Genomic DNA, 10,609 nt, shown 5'->3' on the forward strand with positions numbered 1-10,609 from the left:
TCTGAAATTTGGCATAAAATGAATACTCAAAGGACCATTAGTGCATGTCTGAGTGTGGGAAAGCATTTGCCTTTGAGAATAAAAAAACATACATTTTGCTGGGTATGGACAGAGAATTAGGCCTTATTCAGAAAGAAATGGTTACATGATATAATTGTTTCTGATATAATATACACAAAGAACACACTGACCTTGAGAAGTCCAGTTCAATTTGAATTTTTTATCTATCCCTGTATTTCCCTGGAGACCTGACCTTTGAATGATTTTTTTTTTAAATGTAGCCTAAAACTCAATAGTATCTTTTTTTCTAAAATTTGCCAGTGAAGCAAGCAAAAGCAGGGCTCATCACCTTCAGCATGGTACTCTTTCCTCCACTTCTCCAGGTCACTTCCCATCTCAGAGCAAGAATGGAGACTGAACGTGAGGTGTGGAGCTGTTACATGGGCCCAGGGCCAGGAGGAGGGAGGGGCCTGAGAAGAGGAATGATTTCTTTCCTCTGGATAAAACATGGCAATGTGTTGCTAACCAGTTTTCCTTGGAAAGAATGCATATGGTCTTGATTAAAACATTTTTTTACACCATATCAGATTTCATATCAATGATATTCATTGTTTTGAACTGAAACCTAAGAGAGAAAAATGTCATTCTGAATCTTACTGCTCAAGATGAAGTCAGAGAAAATCCTGGGCATGCGCAATCTCTCAGTTAGCCTATCTCTTCAAGTGCAGGTCAACAACCACTAAGCCCCAAGCACTAGGGATTCAAAGATTAATAAAGTGTAGGTCTGGCTCTCAAAGAGCTTGCAATCAAGTACGAAAGAGATACACTTAGATGTGACTTGAAGGTAAGCACAATAAATGTGTGCCCGGGTTATTATGTGGCCACAGAGGGGAACCCCTGACTCAGCCCAGAAGGGTATCTAGGGACCCTCCACGCCCAGACAGTAAACTTCTCTGAGCCCTCCACGCCCAGACAGTAAACTTCTCTGAGCAGCATGTTCACCTCATCAGCTAGCCCCATGGTCGGCAAACTGCGGCTCGCGAGCCACATGCGGCTCTTGGGCCCCTTGAGTGTGGCTCTTCCACAAAATACCACGGCCTGGGCGAGTCTATTTTGAAGAAGTGGCATTAGAAGAAGTTTAAGTTTAAAAAATTTGGCTCTCAAAAGAAATTTCAATCGTTGTACTGTTGATATTTGGCTCTGTTGACTAATGAGTTTGCCAACCACTGCCCTAGCCCATAGTAAGTGCTAGATAAATATTTGCTGGACTTGACTGAGTGCATTATATTGACATTAAAAGCTTTCATGCAAGACCAAAAGGGCTGATTGAAGGTGTGTGTATATTCCCATTAAGGCTTCGAAGAACTCAGATATATATCCTGCTTATTTTCTCCACAACACTTAGCACACCCAATATTGTATACATTACTGTCTTTATTGTCCGCTACCCCTTAACCCCCAGAAGTGTGAGCTCCTTGAGAATGGGACTTGTATTTCCATTGCTTATAACTGTTGATGACATCTAGTATACTGAATAAATTTGTATTGAAGGAGTGTGAAGTTCAACACTAGTTAAACTGATAAAATGGACAGTTTAAAAGAAAATCCAGTAATTTTTGCTTTGCTTTTATCTTTTGGATATATGAAGCAAATTTATGAGACAATATGAGAATTCAGCGCCTAAGTTATTGTTGTATACAGTAATGATACTTGGTGTTTTGAAAATCTCATGGATGCTATTAACTCCCTCTATAGAAAAATGCACAGACACCTCAAGTTTTGACATCAACAAATATACAAAAATATTTTGTTGAGACTGTAATGGAGAAGGGAAACATTTTTTCAAAGAATTGACTAGACATTTTTGTGGATTTGCTTATTTTTTTGGAAACAATTCTAATGCCCATTTATAACTGCCCTTTATTTTATTTGTAAAATGGGACTTATTATATGATCCATGTGTCAAGGAGCTTGTACTAGCTAGCTCAAAATTGAAATATATTTTGCAAAAATATATTATTTATTTGATTTTCCCTCTAACTCTCCTTAACTTTATTTAGCCAAAAAAAGTGTTTTAGATATATCAATATATATCATTAATAAGTTAAAAGTAGACACTTATTTTTAAAATGTATAAAAGAAATTACTTCCTGAAAATTTTCTTCTCAATATTCAGAATAAAAAAATAGAACACATTTTAAAATTAAGCCCACTTTTTTATTATTAAATTTATTGGGGTATCATTGGTTAATAACATATTCAGATGTACAACTTTAGAATACAACATGTGTATACTCCCTGCCTGAAATCTAGTCATTTGTTGTCACCTTGTATTTGACTCCCTTTACCCTCTTCTAAAACTCCCAACTTTTGAAAATGGTTATCCAAAAATGTTGCTATCTCAAAAAGGTCTGGAGTTATAAATAATTTCCTATATCAGATGTGGTAGGCAGTACCTACAATGGTTCTCAAAGATCACTGCCTCCTAGTATTCCCACATTTTGTGCAGTCTTTTTTGAGTGTGGACTAAATCTAGTGACTTGATTTAAAAGAATAGAATATGATAAAAGTGATGGGATGTCACTTTTGAAATTAGGTTATAAAAGACTGACTTCCATTTTGCTCCTCTCTCTCTCTCTCTGTCTCTGTCTCTCTCTCTCTCCCTCTCTCTCTCTCCCTCTCTCCCGCCCGCCCCCCCCCACTCTCACACTTCTTGCTTGCTTGTTGTGATGAAGCAAGTTAATCATGGGTGCCCTGCTCTATAGAGAGTCCAATGTAGTAAGCAAGGCCAATCAGGAACTGAATCCTGCTAACATCTATGCCAGTGAGCTTGGAATCTAATTCTCCCCTGGTTGAGCCTTGAGATGAAAACAGCCCTGGCCATCGCCTTGACTCTGGCAGAGGTTAGTGGCAGAGCTCCAGACCCTGGATTATGGGAGAGGGAGAGTATGCGTATGAAAGCTTGTACTCATGAGAGAGAGACAGGAGATTCATTCATGATGAACAGACCTGACAGAAAGCACAAAGGCACGGTGGAAATTTGAAGAACTTGTCTTGTGGGAGACCTGGGCCAAGGTACCCAGCCAAGCTGCCTCTGGATTCCTGAACCACAAAAACTGTGAGATAAGTGTAGGCCACTAAGTTTTGTGGTAATTTCTTACATATTAGTAGGTAATGAATACATCAAAAATGACCTTCCTTATCTACAGCCAGGGAAACTGATGTTATAACTTAAATGTTACTGAAATGGCCTTTAGTGTAGATGTCAGCAAATTGGTAGTATTTCAGACTAAGAGTAGCATATCTTCACAAAACCATTCTTACTAAGACCTCAGGTGACTCATTTTTTAAAAAAAGCTTACCTAGTTTCTTGGTTCTCTAACAACCGTCTCCCCCACCCCAAGTTTTTCTTTGTAGCATATTATTTCTATTTTATTTTAATAAGTTGAATGGAGAGAAATATTATCCACATCTTATTAAAACTGTTAGATTTGATAGTTTCATTAAATGACTATGCTGAAATAAGGAGATTTCTGAAAAGAAAACCTATTATGTGTATACATTTACATTTATATCTGCTGAAATTAATGGTTTTGAAATAACTGGCATGTGTTAGAATATTTATATATAAATTTCTAAAAGGAATCCGGGGAGATTTCAGTTTTAGTCTGGGTTTATTAAATGCTCTTCCTCCTGTGGGAATATTATAGGTTGTAAAGATTGTCATAACTAGAACAGGGAAACAAAAGAAACTTAAACACAAGTAGACCATATCACTGGGAGGGAGGGATCTTTCCTGTGTTTGATATAGATTTCAAAGCGGCTAATTCTGGGGGGAAATGTGATACATTATCTTCCTTGAGGTATGGGAGCTGGGAGAAGGGCATATGAAAATGTGGGATCTTTAGGTACAAGAGAATTAAACTACTGTTTGCTTCTCTCTCTCCACTACTCTTTAATTGTTCAGAAACTATAAGAAGGTTTAATATTTATTTGACTTTGTTCTTATGCCCTTTTTTTTTCTATGCACAGATCTACTTATGAAGAAAATATACAGATTGGAAGAAAGTGTTATGATTAAAAAAAACTATTTTATCCTCCTGAGATAGATTTCCTGTCTCTCCAACAGATGTTATCAGGATAATTGCAAACAAAACTATATATAACAAAATCCAGGTGACTTAATATTTGTATTCAGTAATATAACTTCTAAAGTTGTATATCGGCTTCCCTGTAGACAGGGCAAACAAATCAAAGTGTGAATCAAAGTCTCTGGGACTTGACCTAGAAAACTTTAAAGCTTTGATTCTCTGAAAAACCAAGAAGCTGGTTCTGAACTTAATTCCAAGAGCTCTCGGGCGTTTTGATAACCCTTTGTAACAGAGTGATTTTATAGTTTTGCTCTAACTTTGCCTGCGCTCAGGAAGTTCCCTCCCTTTTCTGCTCAGCAGGGCTTTTTCACTTCTTGTTCCTTGTTTTTTTCCATTGCATCCAGAGTGGCTTAGTAAAGTAAGAAAGCAGAGGTAAGGGATGAGGAGAGTGTGGGGGATTATCATTGTCTCTGTGCAGTCCTGGCTCCCCTGGTAAAACTTGCCCTTATTCTCCACCACACCAAGGCCAGAGTGGGGGCAGGAAGGTCTCAGGTCTCCCTGAAGCCCAAGGGAGGCATGATGGAGCAGGCTGCACAGTTTAAGGAGAGGAAAGTGTTCTGAGAATCTGCTTTTTCAGGTGATACAACAGTCTGTGGGGGTGGGGAGATGAGGCTGGCAGAAGCTAAGGACAAATGATTGGCTACTTCCTCCAACTTTTTTTTTTTTTGCCTATGGTTCTAGTAATCAATACCTATCTCAAATTTGACTATGAACACCCTGGAAATAAACAATTACATATAAGGTTCCTGTGTCAGTATAAATTCTACTCTAGTTTGGAAACCTTGAATGATTAAATGGATCTGTATGAAAAACAAGTACCCTGAGCCTGATTATTTTTCAAAACCCCAAAGTGACTTAATAACTCTCCTACCAAATTTATACGATTATTCTCTCCTGCTCAAAGTTTCCTCAATTTTCCTTCAAAAATTAGACCCCGTCTTCAGAAAATGGTTTGGTCTTGCTGTTTCTACCATGGCAAAATTTATTTTAGTTCTTCAACTTTCCACTGTGCTTCTGTGCTTTCTGTCAGGTCTCTTCACCATGAATGAGTCTCCTGTATAAGCCTCCTGACTACAAGCTTTCATACACGTACTCTCCCTCTCCCATAAACCTGACGGTCTGGAGGTCTGGAGCTCTGCCACGCCATTAGAAGCTTCAGTTTAGAACTGGATTGGAAATGCCAAACTTCTGGTGACATTACAGATTGCTGGTTAGTGCCTTAATGCCGGCTTAGTTATATTCTTGGCAGGTCACTGGATGCTAACCAGATAGCCCATGAGCTCCAAGTTAACAAGGTCGATGTGTTTTTGAGTTGATCTCTAAAAAACAAGAACATTCTGTCTCTTAAAATTCAAATTAAATAAAGCAACTTAATAAGGCTCTTTTGTGTTTGTGACCCTGCCCCCCCACCCCCACACCTCCCACAGATGTTTCCTGCATGGTTTGTCTCCACAGTCATTGTCCACAGGACTCCGAGAAGCTGTAGGAGGCCCCCCAGCTTTCTCTCCAATGTTGCAGACAGGGACCGTACATCATGGGCAGAGGCCTGTGCCCTCTGCTCCGCCTGAACAGCGCTCTGGGGAGAGTGATCTGGGGGTATCCACGTTGGAGTGTTTGTGATATTTTGATTCACCATTTTTCATAATATTTGTTTGAGGTATTGAGACAAATAATTTAATCCGGTGTCAGAAACTAATGGCAATTTAAAAGCAATAACTAGCTATTCATTCTAAGAAGAAATTTAAGTAGTTTTTTGAAACATTTTTTTCATGACTGCAAAACTTTACTTGAAATAAATCACTCACTGGATACTAGTATTTTCAAACAGAGATTGAGAAGTAAAAAGCCACACAGAATTACTATTAGCATCATGTTATATTGGAAAAGCAATTATTTATTAACTAAATCATGAATATCTAGTCTTTAGGTGAGTCGGGGTTAATAGGTAAATTCAATGTAAATTTTTATGAAAAAGGTTAAATTTCTATGAAGTTTTTAAGTTTAATTTTTATCTTTAGATTTTTTTTTTTTAGTTTGTTTTTAGTCCAGCTTTTTCAAAGTAAGAGGAGTAGGGTGGATCCACACAGGTGGTTGGCAGACTAAAGTATTATGAAACTTACCCTCCCTGTCTCAGAGTTGCATTATGTGGTTGGCTCCAGTGACTACTGGCAAGCAGTCAGAGATTTTCAAGTATCCAAACTAGAGAAAGGTGATGAGGATTAATGCCAAATTGTCATCTCAAATTACCTTTGGAACAAAAGAAAAAAAAAAAAGACGAGGTTCCTAAAATTTTATGGTGTATTACTTTAATTATATATACCCCCCTCAGTATATTCCAAATTTTAGGGTTTTTTTTTCCTGAATATAAAAGTAATATATACTCTTTATACAAACTTCAGACATTACAGAAGTATAAAATAAAGCAAACTATCAATAGTTTTGGAGCATATTTTTCCAAATTAAAAAAATTCTCTATCCTTTCAGTATTCAGTGTCGTTTTTTTGTTAATCCTCACCTAAGGATATATTTCCATTGATTTTTAGATACAGTACAAGGAAGGGGAGAGAGAGAGAGAGAGAGAGAGAGAGAGAGAGAGAAACATCAATGTGAGAGAGACATGTGCCCCAACCAGGCTAGGAATCGAACCTGCACCTCAGGTAGGTACCCTTGATGGGGAATTGAACCCATGTTCCTTCCGTGCGTGGGCTAACACTCTAACCACTAAGGAACACGAGGCAGGGCCCAAGACTTTTAAGGGTGGAGATTTCAGGGAAGGTCCCAGGGGAAGATTTCAATAAACTATTCAGCAGTTTTCCAATTGTGTCCTTTCAGGGTCTAGGCCTTCACTGAGCATCGGGGAAGGGGATCATTATTTAAGGCAACTGGCCTGGAGGTGGCTGGCTGGCTGTGTTGTTTTGCTGAGGCTGGCACCGAAATACAACTGAGGCCTAGGCCTAGTAGTTACCTGCATGGAGGAAAGGTCAGAGGGTCCAAACCACGTGCCTAGTGATGTGCTGGGGGAGGGAAGGTCAGCCTGGGGGAGAGGTTCCACCCTGCAATTGTCCTTCACTAGGCACTCAGGCTTTCCACCCTGGTGACCTTCTGTACCTGGCCCATGTCCACGCTCTGCTCATGTCTGCCTAACTGCCTACCATAAAAGCATACCAAGTACTATGAAAAAAAAATTTAAAAAGTTCTAAATATTTTAAAACAGTCTTCATGTTACTCATTGCTCTCACACTTCAGAGTTTGTAATCACCAACTTCGTTACTTGTTATTGACTGTTTCTCCTCCTAAGTTTATGTCTGAATACTAGGGCCTACGCCTGAGGCTTAGCATATAGAAAGGGTTCGATAAATATTTTAAATAAATTAAGGGATAAATAACTGTGTGAGGAATAAGGGATGGCTTCACAAGATGATGTTGAACTAGATATTGAAGGAAAAGGATAAAATCTGTTGAGTGCTTATTATGTGGCAGGCACTGTTCTAAATACTTGGCACTTATTGTATAGGGGGAAAAATTGTTTTCCTCTCAACTTTCGAAGTTCTTCTGGCTAAGATAACAATCAAATTATCACTAGACAGATTAACAGGAGAAAATCCCCAAATTTATTATGAATGTACATAGGAGGGTTCCATAAGAATATGGGGCCCAAGGATGCATTGGGCAGTGGAGACTCATATACCATCTTGAGCTAAAGAGAAGGGGGCTTGTGGTTTGGGACTTCAAAGGGCAGGAAGGCAATATTAAAGCAAAAGTTTGGTAAATAAATATTTGCTGGGCCATCTTTCACAATGAAACACTGAGAGGACTTTGATTAAACGGGCCTGGACAAGTTCCTCCCTATCACAAGCTAGTTCATGCTAAATTATAGTTACCTATGTTGATACCTCCCTTCCTGGAACAGTCCTCTATCTAAATTTAGGCAGTTAGGGAGAAGGCCAACAGTTTTTTTGAGCTTTTTATTCCTTAAAAATAACCAGCTTAAAATAATATTCCAAATAATATTCTGATGCAAGCAAATTTTGAGAACCATTATTCTAGACTGGTGGTTCTCACCCTTGACCGCAAATTAGAATCATCTGGGTTCCTTGAGCAAAAAAAATCCTGTTGCTAATGCTACAACCCAGACCGATTAAGCCCACCATTCTTAATACAGCCAAGAGTGATTTTTAAAACTCTCCAGGTGGTTCTGTTATGGCATAACGATGGAAAACCACTGATCTATAGCCTTGCTTTTTAAACTGTGCTCTCCAGGTGCCGTGCCCTTTCCCGCTTCCTACAGGGCAATGGCATGCCTGCCCTGCTTCCTGACATTGCGCTCCCCGCCAGAAAGGCCACTGTGGTGACTTTCCTTCCTGGATTAGGAATTAAGGGCATGGGTGTGTTACCGAACTCGAGGGATTTGCCGTTTGGGGGTGCTCTATTTAAGAATGAGCCAAAACCGGTTTGGCTCACTGGATAGAGCGTCGGTCTGCGGACTGAAGGGTCCCGGGTTCGATTCCGGTCAGGGGCATGTGCATTGGTTGCGGGCACATCCCCGATAGGGGGTGTGCAGGAGGCAGCTGGTCGATGTTTCTCTCTCATTGATATTTCTGGCTCTCTGTCCCTCTCCCTTCCTCTCTCTAAAGAATCAATAAAATATATTTAAAAAAGAAAAAAGAATGAGACATGGTTGTCACAAGGTAGTTTATTTACTTGCAGCAAGTAGGGGAGTCAGGGGAGTCAGGGGATTCATAACCAAAGCTCTGTCTCCCTGAAGGGAGGCTTCGCTATTGCTCCTATACACTATTTGGTCACTTACATATTGATTTCTTCCTTGCAGTTGGCCACATTTACTGGTTAGGCTCCTGTCAAACTCACCCTGTTTTACCGCTGGTCTGCAAAATACTGTGCTCCATTTTAACACTTAGAATAACACTTAGCAATCACATTTAGAACTGCATAGACCTTGAGACCCTTGTCCCATCTAAGAGGTGGGCAGAAGCCTTTGCAGGTGTCAGATGTTCACATATCGAACATATCTACCCGCTTGTACCACATGCCTGTTATGTTAAATGTGAACATGGCTATGCCTTCTTGGTTTGATATTATTAGGCTTTCACCAAATTCACAGGAAGGTGAACCTGGAATTAAATAAGCAGCAGAAAACATACATTGAAAGACCAGAGACAAAGAACAGTATTCCTTTAAACAGAATTATTTTGGGAGGATTTTCTCAGGGAGGAGGTTTATCTTTCTACACCGCTCTTACCACACAGCAAAAACTAGCAAGCTTCGCTGCCCTCAGTTACTGGCTTCGATGCCACAGGGTCCTATTGATAGTGGGGAAGGGCACGTAATAAGAACAAGCCATAGTTGTCCAATAATTATTCACCTCACTATAGATAAGAGGTTTTCTTACAGACCCTGGGAAACGGGAGGATGAAACAAGGCTGTAACAAGATAAGATGCCTCCATCGGTCTATTACTCAGAAAAGAAAAACATTTTTGAGAACAGACCAAGGGCAGGACACCCTTTGATTTGGTTGCTGTGCCCAGACCTTGACCCGCTCTGGGAGTTTTTCTCAGGAATGCTGACCATTCTCCAGTCCCAGGAACGGGCTGAGCTGTTTGTAACATCATAGAAGATTAGTCACCTTGTTATCAGACTTTGAGCTCCTGAAGGCCAGACTGCGAACTCTAACCTCCCCTTTCCATGTTACACTTGCTGCTTGCAGCTGCATGCAGCTATCTTCTCCCTTGTGTGTATAGAATCAGCCAGCTGGCAAGTGGGGTCAGAGCAGAATTTCCAGGGTGACCGACTGCTCTCCCCATTCTGCCGGCATTATTGGAATAAATGCTCATATATGATTCAACCCTGTCTCTGCTTAATTTGGCTCCAGTAGTGACAGGAGGCCTTGAACCCATTGAGTCCAGTTTCGCTATCAGTGACTAATGCACACATTTCTATTCTCCGGTGTCATGGATACTGCGACCCTTTAGTTCCCTTAATAGTTGGTTCTCTTGCTGTTGAAAAGCCAAAAACATTGGCAAACCCAGCCAATGTAACCTTCAAAGCCTATGAAGGCATGATGTCACCAGGAAATGATGGCTAACAAGCAATTAATTGATAAACTCCTACCTCCAGATGATGAACATTGCTGAGGCCTTTTTTAGAAGAACACTAGGATCGTTGTAATAGAGTATAAACCTTTTCCAGTGCTTTATACTGAAACTTCTATTTGCAGTGTTCAAATAAACTGTTTTGCAAATATATACCAATGATAGACTAAATAATGTGTTTTTGTGGGAAATTTGTGGTCTTTTAATATTCTACACATGTATTGTATAATATTGTCCAGAATATATTAGCATTAAATAAATGAAACACCCAGCTTCTTTTTCCCAAATGTAATTTAGCAAAATAAGATAATGCTACCACATTTGAACATTTGAAAGTGACTAGTCCGCTT

General features: G+C 39.7%; 1 pseudogene across 1 annotated transcript in view; it reads left to right on the forward strand.

Moving 5' to 3' along the window:
- The window catches only part of LOC307105701 (acyl-protein thioesterase 1-like), a 29,805-nt pseudogene extending 19,504 nt beyond the window's left edge, over positions 1-10,301 (forward strand). Inside the window, exons 3-4 of the transcript in view lie at positions 9,093-9,478; positions 10,086-10,301. The product of the transcript in view is annotated as an acyl-protein thioesterase 1-like (transcript). The remainder of the gene's footprint in view (positions 1-9,092; positions 9,479-10,085) is intronic.
- Positions 10,302-10,609: the final 308 nt, after the last annotated feature.

This window comes from Cnephaeus nilssonii, assembly GCF_951640355.1.
Source record: "Cnephaeus nilssonii genome assembly, chromosome: 9".
Lineage (NCBI taxonomy): Eukaryota > Metazoa > Chordata > Mammalia > Chiroptera > Vespertilionidae > Cnephaeus > Cnephaeus nilssonii.